General features: G+C 39.7%; 1 long non-coding RNA gene across 1 annotated transcript in view; it reads left to right on the top strand.

The window, feature by feature from the left end:
* The window catches only part of LOC147379272 (uncharacterized), a 221,882-nt gene that overhangs the window by 179,306 nt on the left and 21,550 nt on the right, over positions 1–21,026 (top strand). The window contains exon 3 of the long non-coding RNA XR_015132715.1: positions 16,574–16,642. This is a non-coding gene — a long non-coding RNA (uncharacterized LOC147379272). The remainder of the gene's footprint in view (positions 1–16,573; positions 16,643–21,026) is intronic.

The raw sequence follows: 21,026 nt of genomic DNA, 5'->3' as shown, positions 1-21,026 counted from the left end.
ATTATAATATAGATTACCAAAAAAGTGAAAATTAATATAGTGATATGTGAAATTTAAGCATTCTTGATTCCTAGGATTACCTAAAAAGGGTACATGGCTCTTATTTGCCCCCACCTATGTTTTATGTATCTACCTATTTTTTTCTCTGTATATTATTATTTCACAGTTTTAAATATGCTTGCCCATGCTCTGCAAGGACCAAGGCTTAAGAAATCTCAGGCTATTAGACTGGAAAGGGAATAATCTTCTCTGTGACCTTTTGTAATTTATAAGTCCAAATGGACTGAACAACACTGAATAATTAATTCATGCTGTGTTTAAGACCCTATGCTTGCATGTTTTACACCCTAATTATTATGAATTCCTTCCTTGTGCAAATCTTTGATTCCCCAAACTAAATCAGGTTAATATAGACTCATATGCTCCAATTATGGTGATATCTTTCTCTTAACCTTGGCAGAAGGAGCATTATAGTAGGTCAAAAAGTATCTTTGAGTTTCATTGAGAAATTAACCCATAAGGGAATTGTGCTCATGGTTGTAGTGTTAATTAGTTTCACCAAGAACATATTTTGTGGCTTATTTAACATTCAGATGCTCTCTGCATTTAAATAAAAATATATACCCTAATATGCTAAAACCACTCGAATCTGATTTTTATATAATGATTTTTCTTCCTTGTGAATCAAGTAATTAGCACATTGCACATTTTGACTAATTAAGAAAAAATAACTGTCACCACACCCCAGTGAGTCATGCTGGTGGTGTTTCCCCAGTTACAAAGGTAGAGAAACTGGAAAGTAAGAAAAATTTTTCGCTAAACACCAAAAAGAGAATGAGATAAAATGACTTCCTAGAATTTGAAATTTGAGATAACCAACCCTTGAAAATACTGTGTCCAGGATCTGTGGGCTAAGCTGAAAAGGATAAGGCAGATGGCTTGAATTAAGACAAACTAAAGCAAATAGTTTGATACATGTATGCTCTGCATAGATTCCCATCACACACTCATGTGTAATATAACTACTAAGATAGGACATTGTGATGGGTGTGTCCACTAGAAGACGTAAATATTATGGATATGATCATTGCACCCATTAGTCTGATCTCATATGAGGAAAAAAAAAAAAAATTGAAATGGCTTATTCTCTACCTGCTGGCAATAGTGTGTATTTGCTCTCTTTTATCTCCACAGGGATGGGGTGGGGACTTTAAGATATCAAAATGAAGAAAATGGTGTTTTGATCAAGTATCAAAACCTTTACTGAATGTTTTAAAACTCTTCCAAGAACTTTGTACAAACTACTTATAACTTAAAATGTCTTCCTAAAAGTTTGAAGCAATTTCTCTTCTTGAATCTAGGCATAAAAATAAGACTTGAGTGAAGAATATACAACTGACCTTCTAGATATTTCTTATGAAATTCAAGTGTGAGGGATCGCAATGACCACTCTTCTTATATGCTTTTTGTTTACCATGTTTGTTTCTCTCTTTTGGGTACATTCCTAGAAATGAGACTTTTGAGTCAAAGAGTGTACAATATATGTTCTGATACACATCAACACAGGCTTCTCAGGTGGCTCAGTGGTAAAAATCCCCCTGCCAAGGTAGGAGACATGAGTTTGATCCCTGGGTCAGGAAAATCCCATGGAAAAGAGAAAGACAACTCACTCCAGTATTATTCCTTAGAAAATCCTATGGACAGAGGCGCCTAGAGGGCTACAGTCCATGGGGTTGCAAAGAGTTGGACATGACTGAGCAACTGAGCACACACCCACATATCAACACACTGCCTTCCAGACAGATTGTACAAATTAACATCCCCATTAGTAGTGTATGAAAAGTCAAAGCGTTGGTCACTCAGCTATGATCATTAGTGTGTAAGAATGCCTGTTTCTCCAAGTATTAACAATCCCTTTACTCTTTGCCTGTATAAGAGAAAAAATATCTCAGTGTTTTAATTTTCATGTATTTGGTTATTAGTAAGTTCTAAGATTTTCTTATGATTTTATGTGTATTTCTCTTTAAGTAATTTTAAACATTGATCATTTTTCTATTGCTGTGATCCCTTCTTTATATTTTTAAGTGTTTTATATATTATTATGATGCTTATGAACATTTGCCCCCATTGTTTAAAAACAATATTCCTATTTTCTCTTTGTCAGCTATATCTGAATATTAAATACTGTTCATTTATTTTTATTCAGATGTTTTGAATTCTATATGGACAAAAGATAGCTCTTTATGTTTTATGATTTGAGGGACATAATTAGAAATAGAATTTACCAAGGGTGTAAGAACACTCAAGCATGCTTTCTTTTTCTACTTATCTATTAATTCTTTTACTGGTGAGATTTGATACAGCCACCTGTACATTCCTTTTGAGGTTAGTAAAAAGTGTTTGTTGATATTATCTCTTAATCCATAAAAGAACTTCTTTTCTTCTCAGAGCACCAAGGATTCAGCAAAGGTGCTTTAGAATAAGAATAAAGGGAAAGAAAAAACAAAGAGCTGGACTCTGTTCTCTCAGACACCCTTTCAGTAGCAAGAGCTCTGTTTGTACTTTGGGCATTTTTAAAAATATAATTCTATATGAAGAGTTGCTTTACTAAAAATTTTTACAGTTAAAAACTATTCTTCAAAGAATGATTGACAATAAAACCTTTACATTGAAACATAAATCTTTCCTGATACATGGGCTCTTTGCAAAGGTCTTTTTTAAAGGAGCATTTTTAAATAGATTTTATTCTGGAGAGCAGTTTTAATTCATAAGAAAATTGAGCAGAAAGAAGAGAAAATTTCCATATACCCCTGCTACTACACATGCATAGCCTCCCCCATTATCAACATCTTCCACTCGAGTGATGAATTTGTTACGACTAATGAACCTGCACTGACACATTATCATCACCCAAAGTACATACTTTACAATATGGTTCACTCTTGGCATTGCATGTTGTATGTGCTCCCTCAGTCGTGTCTGACTCTGTGATCCTATGGACTGGGGTACAGACTCCTCTGTCCGTGGTATTTTTCCAGGGAAGAATACTGGAGTGGGTTGTCATTTGCTCCTCCAGGGATCTTCGAACCTATGTTATCTGAGTCTCCTGCATTGCAAGCAGACTCTTTACCACTGTGCCAGTCATGTCCAACTCTTTGCCACCCCGTGGACTGTAGCCCACCAGGCTCCTCTGTCCATGGGATTCTCCAGGCAAGAATACTGGAGTGGGTTGCCATTTCCTTCTCCAGGAGATCTTCCCAACCCAGGGATCGAACCTGGGTCCCTGCATTGCAGGCAGATGCTTTACCCTCTGAGCCACCAAGGAAGCCCTGTATATTCTATGAATATTTGACAACTGTATATTAACATGTATCTTCCTTTGTAGTATCATACAGAATAGTTTTCCTGCCGTAAAAACTTTCTGTGTTTTGCCTATTTATTTCTCACTATAAAGAAGGCTGAGTGCCAAAGAATTGATGCTTTCAAATTGTGGTGCTGGAGAAGACGCTTAAGAGTCTCTTGGACAGCAAGATCAAACCAGTCAATCCTAAAGGAAATCAACCCTGAATATTTATTGGAAGGATTGATGCTGAAGCTGGAGCTTCAATACTTTGGCCACCTGATGCGAAGAGCCGACTTGTTGAAATAGACCCTATGGTGGGAAAGATCGAAGGCAAAAGGAGAAGAGAGTAACAGAAATCATTATTAGTATCACTGACTCAACGGACATGAATCTGAGCAAACTCTGGGAGATTTTGAAGGACAGGGAATGCTGGCATGCTGCAGTCCATGGGATCACAAAGAACTGGACATGACTTAGTGACTGAACAATAACAACACAAAAATAAATGAGCTATCAAGCCAGGAATAGACATGAGAGAAACTTAAGTTCATAAAGGCCTTTTTTCGCAAACTTAGATGTTCATGGCTGTTCATACACTGGCATCTGAACTTGCAAAGAGTGTGAGACATATGTAAGCCTGATAGAGACTCAGCAACCAGCATCTTTAGAAATCTTTCTTTTACCTTACCCCAGCTCATGCATACACACACACACACACACACACACACAAGATCATACTATTTTAAAATGTGGCAGAAGCTACTCAAAAGCATTAGCAGTATTCCTGTAGCTCTTCATAACCTGCTAAGAGCTCTAGAAGGGTAAATATGAAGAAAGATGTCTAGAATTCCTTGGGCTGGCTAATTAGTCTGTCTTCTTCGTTAGTAATTATAATAACACTACCTTAGAAGGTAATTTTAATGATTAAGTGAGATAGTGTAAAGCAGTGATCCCCAACATTTTTGGCACCAAGGACCAGTTTTGTGTAAGTGGAAGACAGCTTTCCCACTGACAGGGGTTGGAGGGGTGGGAGGGAAGGATGATTTCAGGATGATTCAAGTGCATTACATTTATTTTGCACTTTATTCCTATTTTATTACATCAGATCCATCTCATATTATCAGGCATTAGATCCCGGAGGTTGGAGACCCCTGGTGTAAAGCACTGGCAGAGGACCTGGTATATAATATGCTCAACAGAACATGATGGTTCATTCTGATTGTGATCTGCTTTTCCAGCAGTGACTACATGGGTTAATCTTACGTCCATATGGTCCCCAGGCCTAGTGATCCATGTCCTCTTGAACATTAGAACTCTACACTTTCCTTCCTTATATTCACTAGTCCCTGCCCAAAGTGGCAGTTCTCCAGCACAGTTCTCCAGCACTGGTCCTACAATACCAGTATCTCTGGGAAGCTATATTTAACCTCAAACTGAAGCATCTCTCTTCTCCCTCAAATCCTAAATCCTTACACGGTGTCCTTTGGAAATGTGCCACGTTTGACAAATTCCAGAGTTGGCATTTTCCTCTAATCTTTCATCGCCATCCTCTTATCTCACTCTTACCTTGTTCCTGTGTCTTCTTTTGCCCCCTATTCATCTGCATGTTGCAAAGTAACCAGAGTGACTTTTCAAAAAGTGACACTGTACCTCTGTGTGGGAAGCTGAGTAAATAACATGCTTTACCTTATAACATGCTGTCATCATTTTGTGGGAAGCCTCACTATTTTATAATGTCATTTTCCCCTTCATGCTTGGTCTCTTATTTTTCTCTCTGCTTCTAATATGTTTGAAACATGTTTTTAATAATCATAAAATGGGAAATCTATACATATATATATATGCTTTCTTGGTGGCTCATCTGTAAAGGATTTGTGTGTCAATGTAGGAGATGGGTGTCAGGAGCCAGTGTGAGGAGCTCCACCCGTGGCAAAGGTCATGAGGAAGGAGGCTCGACATACGCAAAGGCGGGATGGAGCCTCAGGAGTCTCCCTGGAAATTTTCGAGCATCTACCCCTAAAACCAGAGTCTGTCTACTTTATTGTTTTGTGTTTTCACCTACACCTCTGACTTTATGGGGGGCTGTCCCCCACCACCTCTCTTTGAAAAAGAGTTAACTTACAGCTCCAGTTAATAATAATTCCTGGGTGTGACAGGAGTGTTTCAATCTACAAACTCCTCTGAAGGTTCTCTAGCCTGCCTGACAGGCTTGTCCGGCCACATGTGATTGTTCACAGCCTCCCAACCGTGAGAGGCACGAGATGCTTTAAACCTTCTAAAAACAGGTTCTTTAGAGAAGTTAAAAAACTATTAGTATGGTATAGTAGGCTGATTAGAAATTGTATTGGTGAAGGGTTTTTCATTTGTTGAACCAATGTTTACTGCTAAGTCTCCACATCCCCTGCCCTTATACACATTAATGAATATATAGAAGAAATAAGTATTAACCTTGGATTTTAACCACGTTAGACCTTAGGCTAAGCAAATTCTTTCCTTAATTAAAACCCACTACACCCTCACCCTATAGGAATGTAACTTTATCTGGTACCTTCGGAAGGTGGCATCTGTTTTAAGAATAATCACCCCTGGAAAAATAAGTGTTCTGATTGACTGACCGCTGTCACAAGGAGAGGGTCATAAATTGTCAGCAGGCCCCCCTGGCCAGAAGATGATGTAACACCCCTAAGACCTCTGTATACATTTGTATGAAGCACCTGACTTTAACAAAAGTCAGGACTGCTGACCCCACGTGACTTTTGTATAACATCTCAGTGTATAAAAACAGACCCTGGACAAATAAAAAATAGGATCAGTTCCTCGAAAGACTGGTCTCCCCATGTCATTCTTTCTCTCACCTTCTGGCTGAATTATCTGGAATGTGGAGGCTCGTCAAGCCTACTAATTATGCCTGGGCTTCTAAGATCTGACCAGGGAGGCCTTAGTGTCTCCTCTCCTTCGGGAGAACGGGAGGACACCTGTGGCCTACGTAGGTGACATAAATTCCTTGCCTTGGAATTTTACTTGCTTTCCACGTAAACCAAGTTAGTCAGCCTCTTTTCTCCACTAAATTTTCCTACTGAGCTATCCTCATTCTATTACTCTTTATATCTCTAATTAATATTTAATTAAAGCTATCGTATCCTGATCGCCGAAGCCATCTCTCCTTCAAATTTCCCTGGATCCACTGGGGCTGGACCCCGGCAGATGGGAGTTCTTTCCCTGGGTCTGGAAGATCCCCTGGAGAAGGAAATGGCAACCCATTCCAGTATTTTTGCCTGGAGAATCCCATGGACAGAAGAGCCTGGTGGGCTACAGTCCATGAGGTCTCAAAGAGTCAGACGTGACTTAGTGACTCAGTTCAGTTCAGTTGCTCAGTTGTGTCCGACTCTTTGCGACCCCATGAATTACAGCACGCCAGGCCACCCTGTCCATCACCAGCTCCCAGAGTTCACTCAAATTCACGTCCATCGAGTCAGTGATGCCACCCAGCCATCTCATCCTCTGTCGTCCCCTTTTCCTCCTGCCCCCAATCCCTCCCAGCATCAGTCTTTTCCAATGAGTCAACTCTTTGCACCAAGTGGCCAAAGTACTGGAGTTTCAGTTTTAGCATCATTCCTTCCAAAGAACACCCAGGACTGATATCCTTTAGAATGGACTGGTTGGATCTCCTTGCAGTCCAAGGGACTCTCAAGAGTCTTCTCCAACACCACAGTTCAAAAGCATTAATTCTTCGGCACTCAGCTTTCTTCACAGTCCAACTCTCACATCCATACATGACCACTGGAAAAACCATAGCCTTGACTAGACGGACTTTTGTTGGCGAAGTAATGTCTCTGCTTTTGAATATGCTATCTAGGTTGGTCATAACTTTGCTTCCAAGGAGTAAGAGTCTTTTAATTTCATGGCTAAATAACAACAAATATATATATACCTGTATTGTGTGCTAAATTGCTTCAGTTGTGTCCAACTCTGCAACTCTATGGACCATAGCCCACCTGGTTCCTCTGTCCATGTGATCCTTTAGGCAAGAATGCTGGAGTGGATTGCCATGCCCTCCTCCAGGGATATATATATATATATGTTTATCAACCTTACTTTTCATTCAACACTATGTTTTTACTATTGTATGGCATTTCAATACCTATCCCTTCTCTTTTCTTATGTATTCCTCTAGTGACAGAGTGATAGACAACTGTGGTGCCCCCAACTCTTCAGTACTGTAAGCAACAATGTAGTGAGCATCCTTGAGCTTCTTCCTTCACAGACAATGCCGTCATTCTTCTGGGATGCATGCTTCAAGTGGTGCTGCAGGCCTATAGAACATAATGGTTGGGTTATAATTTCAGTAAATATATTGCTTTTTGGAATTGCTACAACACTCAGTAGCACTCTATACACATCCCTGACTCTCCACATCCTTGCAAACACTTGGTATTTTACTGTTTTCTAATGTTTGCAATAGGGTTTTTACTTTAACTGTGTTTCTCTTTTTACTGAGTTTGAGCATATCTTCACAGACTTTTTACCCATACAGATTCCTTTTTTTGTGTGTGTGTGTGATTTGCTAATTCATATCTTTTGCCCATTTTTGTATCAGATATTGGTGTTTTCCTTGAAGGAGTTTCCTGTGCATTTCTACATAAGTCTCTTATTGGTTGTAGAAATTATAGCATCTTTTCCAGTGAGTCACACATCTGATAATTTCTCTGAGGAATACTTTGGGCACTTTTTGGAGGGGAGAGTGCCACATGGCTTGTGGGATCTTAGTTTCTGAACCAGGGATTGGACCTGTGCCCATGGCAGTGAAAGTGCCATGTCCTAACCACTGGACTGCCAGGGAATTCCAGAGGGATACTTGTTTGAGTAGAAATTTTCAGTTTGGTAGAGTCAAAACATCCAATTTTCTTTTGGTTGTAATTTATAAGGCTGCTAAGGAATCTTTTTCATGCCTAAGACACAAAACTTTACTACATTTTTCCCCCCGTTAGATTATTCAGGCACCATTGACACCTGCAAGTCACCTTTGTACATCAGGTGTATAAAATTAGTTTCTTTAACACTGTCTATTAAGCCAGGAGTCAGCAATTTTTTGCAAACTCCCAGAAAGTAAATATCTTGATTTCTGAGACAAAATGGTCCTCAACTCTAATGCGGTAGCACCAAAGCAGCCATAAATAATATATAAATAAAAAGGAGTAGCTGAGTTCCAATAAAAACATTTTTTGCAAAATCAGGCAGAAGGGCTAGATTTGTAGTATGGGCTATAATTCGCATGTAGACCCTAAATTAAATAATACTTTCTTTACTCATTTGATTTGTGGTGCCACATATATTTATAAAGCAAGTTCCCAAACCCAACCAACTTTCATTCTCCTACTAGAAGCCATTTGCACATACCTGTTCTGTGCCCTCTTTATCTATTCACCATTTACCTCTGTCTCCTTCATTTGGCTTAAATATTGCTTCCTCGGGAGGCTTTTCTACTGCAACCAAGAAGGTTAGAGGGTCCCCAGAGTAAGAGAACCAGGCCTGGCTTTCTTAACATAAGTGAAGCCATTTTGGACCTAAGCCTTTATGTGATCTAAGCCTGGCCACAATGTTTGTCCTTGAATAGGCCTCTGTAATTAATCATCTTAAGGGAACAAAAGAATGCAGAAACAAAGGACTATTATCAGGCAAGAGAAGTAACAATAGTAAAGATAATATATTAGTTTTAAAGAGTCCTGGTTCTGTTTCAATGATAAAGACCAGCCTGAAGTGCTCAACTACCAGATCAACTGGAACCTAAAGGATATTGAGGTGGCTTAGTGGTAAGGAATCTGCCTGCCAATCAGGAGACATGGGTTTGACCCCTAGATTGGGCAGATACCCTGTGGAAGGATGTGTTGATGGCCTAAGCCTCTTTACAAATATGTATGTGCTCTTTTAGCTTAAAACTTCCCCAATTTTGCTATTTTGGATGACACTGACTCAGGAAAGATTCTTGGTATTCTCTTTACTTGATGCAAGCCATAAATCTTTCCTTCTCCAGTTCTTTGGCTGAGCTGTGTCTTTTGTCTCAAGAGACCAAGAGGTGAACCCAGTTTTCAGGTAACACTGTATAACATAGAATCCTTTCTTACATGCTTTATGGAATCATATTTCTCTACTTTGAATACACTGTATAATTACACATTTGTAGTAATGTGATGTCTTTCTCTCCAACTAGGTTGTTACTTCCCTGAAACTGGGAGCCATGTCTGTTTTAATTCTTCATTTTATTTCTAGTGTCTGTTACAGCAACTATTCAATAATGTTCATTAAATAGATTTTTGTTGAAAGAACTAGTGAATCCTGTGTCAAAAAAGATTCTGAGAAAACTGGGTCAATTTTACGACCAATTTAAGTCTCGAATAATTCCTACTGCATATCTAAGGTTATTCTCGGATTTTCAAATGTAGCTGATGATAAAATCTTATTCTCTTCCTTCAACATTTTTGAAGGCATGGTTTCACCATGCCTGCTGCAGTTTAATCTCCTTTACAACCTTATTCTAAAGAAAAACTAGGTCGGCTTAAAACTAAAGTATGATTTGAAATTATACCTGTACAGGTTTATGCAGGAAAAAAATGTCACATGGAGTGGGGCATCAGGTAAAACTATTCATGATTGTTCTATTTGATGCTGGAGAATTTTAAGTTTTTGAAAGTGAGCATATTTAAGGAAAAATAAATCATTTTACATTTTAAAACACTGAGAAGAAGTGTTCAGTGATAATGGTTGAGTAATTCTCAAACACTTTGCCTTCAAATGCCACAGTTCAGTTCAGTTCAGTCACTCAGCCATGTCTGACTCTGCGACCCCATGAATTGCAGCACGCCAGGCCTCCTTGTCCGTCACCAACTCCTGGGGTTCACTCAGAGAGTCATTGATGCCATCCAGCCATCTCATCCTCTGTTGTCCCCTTCTCCTCCTGCCCCCAATCCCTCCAAGCATCAGTCTTTTCCAATAAGTCAACTCTTCTCATGAGGTGGCCAAAGTATTGGAGTTTCAGCTTTAGCATCAGTCCTTCCAAAGAACACCCAAGGCTGATCTCCTTCAGGATGGACTGGTTGGATCTCCTTGCAGTCCAAGGGACTCTCAAGAGTCTTCTCCAACACCACAGTTCAAAAGCATCAATTCTTCGGCGCTCAGCCTTCTTCACAGTCCAACTCTCACATCCATACATGACCACAGGAAAAACCATAGCCTTGACTAGATGGACCTTTGTTGACAAAGTAATGTCTCTGCTTTTCAATATGCTATCTAGGTTGGTAATAACTTTGCTTTCAAGGAGTAAGCGTCTTTTAATTTAATGGCTGTAGTCAACATCTGCAGTGATTTTGGAGCTCCAAAAAGTAAAGTCTGACACTGTTTCCACTGTTTCCCCATCTATTTCCCATAAAGTGATGGGACCAGATGCCATGATCTTCGTTTTCTGAATGTTGAGTTTTAAGCCAACTTTTTCATTCTCCTCTTTCACCTTCATCAAGAGGCTTTTTTAGTTCCTCTTCACTTTCTGCCATAAGGGTGGTGTCATCTGCATATCTGAGGTTACTGATATTTCTCCTGGCAATCTTGATTCCAGCTTGTGCTTCTTCCAGCCCAGCATTTCTCATGATGTACTCTGCATATAAGTTAAATAAGCAGGGTGACAATATACAGCCTTGACGTACTCCTTTTCCTATTTGGAACCAGTCTGTTTTTCCATGTCCAGTTCTAACTGCTGCTTCCTGACCTGCATACAGATTTCTCAAGAGGCAGGTCAGGTGGTCTGGTATTCCCATTTCTTTCATAATTTTCCACAGTTTATTGTGATCCACACAGTCAAAGGCTTTGGCATAGTCAACAAAGCAGAAATAGAAGTTTTTCTGGAACTCTCTTGCTTTTTCTATGATCCAGAAGATGTTGGCAATTTGATCTCTGGTTCCTCTGCCTTTTCTAAAACCAGCTTGAACATCTGGAAGCTCATGGTTCACATATTGCTCAAGCCTGGCTTGGAGAATTTTGAGCATTACTTTACTAGCGCATGAGATGAGTGCAATTGTGCGGTAGTTTGAGCATTCATTGGCATTGCCTTTCTTTGGGATTGGAATGAAAACTGACCTTTTCCAGTCCTGTGGCCACTGCTGAGTTTTCCCAATTTGCTGGCATATTGAGTGCAGCACTTTCACAGCATCATGTTTCAGGATTTGAAATAGCTCAACTGGAATTCCATCACCTCCACTAGGTTGGTTCATAGTGATGCTTCCTAAGGCCCACTTGACTTCACATGCCAGGATGTCTGGCTCTAGGTGAGTGATCACACCATCGTGATTATCTGGGTCGTGAAGATCTTTTGTGTACAGTTTTTCTGTGTATTCTTGCCATCTCTTCTTAATATCTTCTGCTTCTTTTAGGTCCATAGTATTTCTGTCCTTTATTGAGCCCATCTTTGCATGAAATGTTCCCTTGGTATCTCTAATTTTCTTGAAGAGATCTCTAGTCTTTCCCATTCTCTTGTTTTCCTCTATTTCTTTGCGTTGATCACTGAGGAAGGCTTTCCTATCTCTTCTTGCTATTCTTTGGAACTCTGCATTCAGATGCTTATATCTTTCTTTTTCTCTTTTGCTTTTCACTTCTCTGCTTTTCAGAGGTATTTGTAAGGCCTCCTCAGACAGCCAAATGCCGTTTTGCATTTCTTTTCCATGGAGATGGTCTTATTCCCTGTCTCCTGGACAATGTGACGAACCTCCATCTATAGTTCATCAGGTACTCTATCAGATCTAGTCCCTTAAATCTATTTCTCACTTCCACTGTATAATCATAAGGGATTTGATTTAGGTCATACCTGAATTATCTAGTGGTTTTCTCTATTTTCTTCAATTTAAGTCTAAATTTGGCAATAAGGAGTTCATGATCTGAGCCACAGTCAGCTCCTGGTCTTGTTTTTGCTGATTGTATAGAGCTTCCCCATCTTTGGCTGCAAAGAATATAATCAATCTGATTTCAGTGTTGACCATCTGGTGATGTCCATGTGTAGAGTCTTCTCTTGTGTTGTTGGAAGAGGTTGTTTGCTATGTCCAGCGCGTTCTCTTGGTAAAACTCTATTAGTCTTTGCCCTGCTTCATTCCGTACTCCAAGGCCAAATTTGCCTGTTACTCCAGGTGTTTCTTGACTTCCTACTTTAGCATTCCAGTCCCCTAAAAGGAAAAGGACATTCTTTTTGGGTGTTAGTTCTAGAAGGTCTTGTAGGTCTTCATAGAACCATTCAACTTCAGCTTCTTCAGTGTTACTGATTGGGGCATAGGCTTGGATTACCCTGATATTGAATAATTTGCCTTGGAAACCAACAGAGATCATTCTGTCATTTTTGAGATTGCATCCGAGTACTGCACTTTGGACTCTTTTGTTGACCAAGATGGTTACTCCATTTCTTCTAAGGGATTCCTGCCCACAGTGTAGATATAATGGTCATCTGAGTTAAATTCACCCATTCCAGTCCATTTTGGTTTGCTGATTCCTAAAATGTCAATGTTCACTCTTGCCATCTCCTGTTTGACCACTTCCAATTTGCCTTGATTCATGGACCTAACATTCCAGGTTCCTATGCATATTGCTCTTTACAGCATTGGACCTCGCTTCTATCACCAGTCACATCCACAAGTGGGTATTGTTTTTGCTTTGGGTCCATCCCTTCATTTTTCCTGGAGTTATTTCTCCACTGCTGTCCAGAATATTGGGCATTCCCAACCTGGGGAGTTCCTCTTTCAGTATCCTACTATTTTGCCTTTTCATACTGCTCATGGGGTTCTCAAGGCAAGAATACTAAAGTGGTTTGCCATTCCCTCTACATTGGATCACATTCTGAATGAAGCTAGTGGAGGTGATGGAATTCCAGTTGAGCTATTTCAAATCCTGAAACATGATGCTGTGAAAGTGCTGCACTCAATATGCCAGCAAATTTGGAAAACTCAGCAGTGGCCACAGGACTGGAAAAGATCAGTTTTCATTCCAATCCCAAAGAAAGGCAATGCCAAAGAATGCTCAAACTACCGCACAATTGCACTCATCTCACGTGCTAGTAAAGTACTGCTCAAAATTCTCCAAGCCAGGCTTCAGCAATACATGAACCGTGAACTTCCAGACGTTCAAGCTGGCAGAGGAACCAGAGATCAAATTGCCAATATTCACTGGATCATGAAAAAAGCAAGAGAGTTCCAGTAAAACATCTATTTCTGCTTTGTTGACTATGCCAAAGCCTTTGACTGTGTGGATCACAATAAACTGTGGAAAATTATGAAAGAGATGGGAATACCAGACCACCTGACCTGCCTTTGAGAAACCTATATGCAGGTTAGGAAACAACAGTTAGAACTGGACATGGAACAACAAACTGGTTCCAAATAGAAAAAGGAGTACATCAAGGCTGTATCAGAGAAGGCAATGGCAACATATTCCAATACTCTTTCCTGGAAAATCCCATGAACGGAGGGGTTGTTAGGCTGCAGTCCATGGGGTCGCGAAGAATCGGACACTTCATTGCAGATAGATGGGGAAACAGTGGAAACCATGTCAGACTTTATTTTTTGGGGCTCCAAAATCACTGCAGATAATTACTGCAGCCATGAAATTAAAAGATGCTTACTCCTTGGAAGAAAAGTTATGACCAACCTAGATAGCATATCCAAAAGCAGAGACATTACTTTGCCAACAAAGGTCCATCTAGTCAAGGCTATGGTTTTCCCTGTGGTCATGTATGGATGTGAGAGTTGGACTATAAAGAAAGCTGAGCGCTGAAGAATTGATGCTTTTGAACTGTGGTGTTGGAGAAGACTCTTGAGAGTCCCTTGGACTGCAAGGAGATCCAACCAGTCCATCCTAAAGGAGATCAGCCCTGGGTGTTCCTTGGAGGAACTGATGCTGAAGCTGAAACTCCAATACTTTGGCCACTTGGTGTGAAGAGTTGACTCATTGGAAAAGACCCTGATGCTGGGAGGGATTGGGGGCTGAAGAAGAAGGTGATGACAGGATGAGACGGCTGGATGGCATCACCAACTCGATGGACATGAGTTTGAGTAAATTTCAGGAGTTGGTGATGGACAGGGAGGCCTATCGTGCTGTGATTCATGGGGTCTCAAAGAGTTGGACACGATTGAGCAACTGAAGTGAACTGTACTGAGTTAAGGTTTTTTAAGCAGATAAATATAGTGAGAACATGGAGCACTTAGAAAAAAAAAGAGGTAGATTTTAATGTTTTTATGGAAAACCTAAAATGGTTATGAAGTCAAAATACTTGGAAAATTATAGCAATAGAGACAGTTGAAGAGTGGAAAATAGCTAAACATGCTGTAATACACAGTATTTGCTAAATATGAGAAACTTAAGAAACTTATTTGGCAGCTAACCAAAAGGTGGCTCGTTGGTAAAGAATCAGTCTGCAATGAGGAGACCTGTGTTTGATCCCTGGATCAGGAAGATCCCCTGAAGTAGGAAATGACAACCCACTCCCCTTTCTTGCCTTGGAAATCCCATGGACAAAGATCCTGGTGAGGCATAGTCTGTGCTGTCCCATGGACTCAGTGACTAAAAACCAACAATACAAACATAACCAAAGAGGGTTGCACTCCTTGATGAAGATAAAAAGATAATTACAATATGAATTTTGCCTTCAAGACAGTTTCCATCTAATGCTTAAGCTAATCAAGAGATAAATTACAAACACTTCAGTGATAAACTTTGTTACGAAATGAAAAGTCATTTTAATAGTAATTTATAGAAATAGGATTTTGGAGAGCAGTACTTTCCACACCAAAATGTCCCTTTGGCATGTGGATTATTTTGAGCTGAAATCAATCAAGGCCCAAAAGACTTAAGAAGAAACTTTGACCTTCCCCCTGGAATTGCCTAACGAATGTAGACAGAAATCTGTGTCAGGAAGGGAGCTATCACCATAGATAGCTAATGTATGAACTAGGTCTGCAGACGGGGGAATCTGGAAAAGTCAGTTAAAATCTGTCTCTGCAGGGCCTCAGCAAATATTTATTTACCAAACATTTCTTTTTCCTCTCCTGTGAATTGCCTGTGAAGTTCTGAACCACTACCCCCACCATCCTCATCATCTTCTCCTGAAGATGGTACTGAAGATGAAGATTTGATCCATTTTGATGAGTTACTCTGTTTTCCTGGATCCTTCCTATGTATGCATGTTATTGGAATTTGTTTGATTTCCTCCTGCTAATCTGTCTCACATCAATTTAATTCTTCAACAAGCCAGAAAAACCTGAAAGGGTAGAGGAAAATAGATTCCTCCGCATAAGATACACAAAGAGAAGGCAAACTGAACTTAACTCACTTAGCTAGTTCCAGTAAAACAATGAAAAGGGAAGATGAAAAGGTAGTAGATAACTAATCCGTACTCAATATTACTCTCACTGTTGTTGTTATTCAGTCGCTAAATTGTGTCCAATTCTTTGTAACCCTAAGGACTGCAGCATGCCAGGCTTCCCTGCCCTTCACTATCTCCCAGAGTTTCTTCAAATTCAAGTCCTTTGAGTCAGTGATGCTATCTAACCACTTCATCCTCTGCCACCCTCTTCTCCTTTTACCTTCAATCTTTCCCAGCATTAAGGCCTTTTCCAATGAGTTGGCTCTTCCCATCAGGTGACCAAAGTATTGGAGCTTCACCTTCAGCATCAATCCTTCCAATGAATATTCAGGGTTGATTTCCTTTAGTACCGACTGGTTTGATCTCCTTGCTGTCCAAGGGACTCTCAACAGTCTTCTCTAGCACCACATTCAAAAGAATCGATTCTTTGGCACTCAGTATTTTTTATTACTCTTATAAATGTCAATTATCTTCAATTATTTTCTGAATTTCTTTTATATGGATTCTTGATCCCTTTTTCTATTGAACCATTTATGTCTATATTCTTATCAGATAACTATCCAATCGAGATTTAATGACCATAACACAAGATTCCTATTTAAAAAGTTAGGAAACTTCAGTTATAAGAACTCTTCATTATAATAGAGGTCAGAGGACTTTGCATTTGACAATTATTTTAAACCATTATCAGAGTGTTTCATAAATCTAGTAACATATTCACTTTTGATTAATATTTCCAAAAGACACCTCTTTCAGTATGTGGTTATTTTGATAGATCAAAGAAAAAAGACAGTCTTGTGTTTCATGTGTACTAAGCCTTGCATGCATGTATGCTGTCGTTTCAGCCATGTCTGCTTCTTTGTGACCCTATGGACTGTAGCCCGCCAGGTTCCTCTGCCCATGGGAGTCTCCAGGTAAGAACACTGGAATAGATTGCCATGCCTTCCTCCAGGGGACATTCCCGACCCAGGGATTGAATGCATGTCTGGGTTTCCTGCATTACAATTGGATTCTTTACCCACTGAGCTACCTTGGAAGCCATATTAAGCTTTGGTAGTGAAAAATTCTGTCTCTAAAATGGGAAAGCAGCATTCTCATGGCCACATGGATGCTCATCAGCATTTATCACACATTGAAATGAATGCCATTAATCATGATGGTGTGATCACTCACCTAGAGCCAGACATCCTGGAAAGCGAAGTCAAGAGGGCCTTAGGAAGCATCAATATGAGAGGGCCTTAGGAAGCATCAATATGAACAAAGCTAGTAGAGGTGTTGGAATTCCAGTTTAGCTATCAAGTCTTAAAAGATGATGCTCTGAAAGTGCTGCACTCAATATGCCAGCAAATTTGGAAAACAACAGTGGCTACAGAACTGGAAAAGGTCAGTTTTCATTCCAATCCCAAAGAAAGGCAATGCCAAAGAATGCTCAAACTACTGCACAATTGCACTCATTTCACACACTAGCAAAGTAGTGCTCAAAATCCTCCAATCCAGGCTTAAATAGTACATGAACCTTGAACTTCCAGATGTTTAAGCTGGATTCAGAAAAGGCAGAGGAACCAGAGGTCAAATTGCCAACATCCGTTGGATCATCAAAAAAGCAAGAGAGTTCCAGAAAAACATTGATTTCTGCTTTATTGACTATGCCAAATCCTTTGACTGTGTGGATTACAGCAAACTGTGGAAAATTCTTTAAGAGATGGGAATACCAGACCACCTGACCAGTCTCCCGAGAAATCTGTATGCAGGCCAAGAAGCAACAGTGACAACTGAACATGGAACAACAGACTGGTTCCAAATAGGAAAAGGAGTTCGTCAAGGCTGTATATTGTCAGCCTGCTAATTTAACTTCTATGCAGAGTACATCATGAGAAATGCTGGGCTGGATGAAACACAAGCTGGAATCAAGACTGCTGGGAGAAGTATCAATAACCTCAGATACTCAGATGACACCACCCTTATGGCAGAAAGTGAAGAAGAACTAAAGAGCCTCTTGATGAAAGTAAAAGAGGAGAGTGAAAAAGTTGGCTTAAAACTCAACATTCAGAAAACGAAGATCATGGCATCTGGTCCCATCATTCCATGGCAAATAGATGGAGAAACAGTGGAAACAGTGACAGACTTTATCTTTTGGGGCTCAAAAATCACCACAGATGGTGACTGCAGCCATGAAATTAAAAGATGCTTGCTCCTTAGAAGAAAATTTGTGACCAACCTAGACAGCATATTAAAAAGCAGAGACATTACTTTGCCAAAAAAGTCTGTCCAGTCAAGGCTCTGGTTTTTCCAGTAGTCATGCACGGATGTGAGAGTTGGACTATAAAGAAAGCTGAGCACCAAAGAATTGATGCTTTTGATCTGTGGTGTTGGAGAAGACTCTTGACAGTCACTTGGACAGCAAGGAGATCCAACCAGTCCATCCTAAAGGAAATCAGTCCTGAATATTCATGGAAGGACTGATGCTGAAGCTGAAAATCCAGTAGTATGGCCACCTGATACAAAGAACCGACTGATTTGAAAAGACCCTGATGCTGGGAAAGATTGAGGGCAGGAGGAGAAGGGGATGCCAGAGGATGAGATGGTTGGATGGCATCACTGACTCAATGGACATGAATTTGAGTAAACTCTGGGAGTTGGTGGTGGACAGGGAGGCCGGTGTGCTGCAGTCCATGGGGTTGCAAAGAGTTGGACATGATTCAGTGACTGAACTGAATTGAAACCAAATAGTTTTTGTAGTTAAGAGCCAGCAAATGCAAACTATTCTGTAAATATGGCTGTTGTTGACATCTAACTATAAGTTGGATATTTTGAAATCTGTAGCATTTCAAATGCCACTCAGGGCTAAGAGATTATTATCCAAATAAAACCAAAATGAATGACCAGCATTCATAGTCTTCTCCTTTTCCAAACTTGCATTTCACATCCCTGAGCCCATATCAAAGTATAGCACTTAAAGCCACAATAGAGAAGAATTAATTAAATGACTATATTTCAATCACACAATTTTTTACCCTGACATTATGAACTAAAACAGTATGGATCGGGCAGTTCAAAACTGACAGCCATTCCGTGAAATTGCAATGCAGCCTTGATAATTATCCTCTTCATTATTTTTTAATATATATTAAGCTAAATATGGCATTTCTTTTCAGTTTTAATGACATGCAGCACAATAGAAAGAAAAGAAGAGGCATGTTTGTCTTATAGTGTTAGAGTTAAAGCAGAGGCAAAGGAAAGGGTATGACATTAATGATGCATGAGCATCAATTCTGTAATCTACATTGATTATACAATCATTCTATACAAACTACACATGCAATTGAAATAAAACAAGATACATCTTCTTCACAAAACTAACAGCTGACAACACCTATCATTAGAAACAAAACATAATGCAATTTAGGGTGGACAAAATATTTTGCTACTTGTCTCAACTATATCAATTGTCATATAGTTGGGAGTTCAAACAAATACAAAATGTAATTAAATAATTATTGTTTGAAAACAGACTTAACAATTACAGAACCACTGGAGTCCTGTATTAGTCCAGCTCCTTAATGTATTAGCTTCATTAGATTTCCAACTCTCTAAGTTGATTTAAGTTAAATTTAACATATTATATGAATTTCTTTTTCTTAGTGATTACATTTTCAGGATGAACTTCTTGCTGCCCTTTCTTTCCCTTAAATTTAAAGGGCAAACTTTGAAATTGGAAGATGAAATTACCAAGCCATGTCTGCAGGGACTGTCTGAAATATCAGTGCAATTCCTGCTTAAATTTTATTGACCTGCCTCCTACCTCAAGACAACCATATGGGAGCTAAAAAAGCCACAGAATGGTGTGAGTAACATCATTTCTTTTGAGCTTGAATCAGATTTAATGATTCAGAGGCTAACTGGTTTGAATGCAAATGTTGGGTTATAACTCACTTCCAAATGGCAAGATACAGTTTTTCATCCATATCACAATTTGTGTTTGGTGTTTTTCTAGATGTTTAAGACATAGTGTATAAAAAGGATAAATAGCTTTGGGGGCATGATAGAATTGGTGAGAAAAGTTCAAAATTTAAGGATGTATTCTGTACTCTTCCTCTGGCAGGAGATTCTGAGCATTTGTGGAAGAGAAATGTAGGGACAGAACTACCTCCTCATCTGCTTAAAATGTGTACATTTGGGAGCAAAGCCTCTTTCCTATTTAATTTTGTTTAATCATTACAGAGTAAGAGAATGAGACCAGAGGAATAACTTCCAAGATTAACAACAGTGCCCTCTTTTGAGGAAGCCATTTCAGCTGAAAAAATACACACAACCTAAGAGTTGAAAGTTACGTTTTTTTTGGTGGGAATCGTTAGTCTTTCAAACCTGGGGAGACAGCTTCTCAAGTGACCTGGAGAAAGCTGCTCAGAAGAGGCAGGGGAGGAGTCAAGTCATATAGAAGTTTGTAGCAAGGAGCAGGTACTCTGAACAACAACAATTTCCTTGTTGATTAAGGAAAACCAGATATCCCAAGGAATTTAGTGCTTTTCTATGTACAGAAGATGCAAGCATCTGGGCTCACTGAAATCATCCCTTTCTTACGCATCTCAGCTACCTGAGGCCAGCATCCTGCTTCTTGGTTTTTCACAGCTGCTGGATTGCAGGCATTATTTTCCCTTTTGGGAGCCCTCCTGACACCAAGCTTCACATTTGGAGGCCCTAAATAACTGACGGCTGTGACATCCTTGTTTACTGATATGACAGGAAATATTGTTTTACAGCTACAAGGTGTTCTTGAGAAAACAGCTCAAACTGGAGGGCTGGTGTCAACAGAGAACCACTAGGCACACTTCACTGTTATGACTTTCTGTCATTGGAGGGGCCACTATTGGACAGGAGAGCCATAAGGTCTCAGTGTCACCACTGAGAAATGTAGGTTGGCGAGGTTTTACCCATTCTGGTGTGACTTTTTCCAGACATGGTGAGTAGAGTACATCAGGCAATAAAGTGCAGTATACATGCTTAGAGCAGAGGCTGAACCAGAAAGAAAACCACAGGACATAAATGGTTGGAAGTACCACATTTTATCAAATCCAGAGCACATGTAGTTTCCCTGCTTGGACCAGCCAAGTTTCCTCCTGCATTCAATTGTAGATCACTGTCCTGGTAATGGACACTCAGGCTTACCAACTCTGGCAATTAAGATAGGAGGGATATCTAAAGTTTATTTTTTTATTGAAGACTAACAGGAAGAATCCATTCAAGTGGAGTTTTGTAAAATGTCAAGCATGGGTAGACTGTTCTTTCTCAAGGGGAGAC

This window comes from Bos grunniens, chromosome 1 (genome assembly GCF_055505025.1).
Source record: "Bos grunniens cultivar Pamir isolate PY7600 chromosome 1, Bosgru_T2T1.0, whole genome shotgun sequence".
In the NCBI taxonomy this organism is placed as follows: domain Eukaryota; kingdom Metazoa; phylum Chordata; class Mammalia; order Artiodactyla; family Bovidae; genus Bos; species Bos grunniens.
The sequence above is the reverse complement of the archived record's forward strand: the minus strand, read 5'-3'. Positions and strand labels throughout refer to the sequence as shown.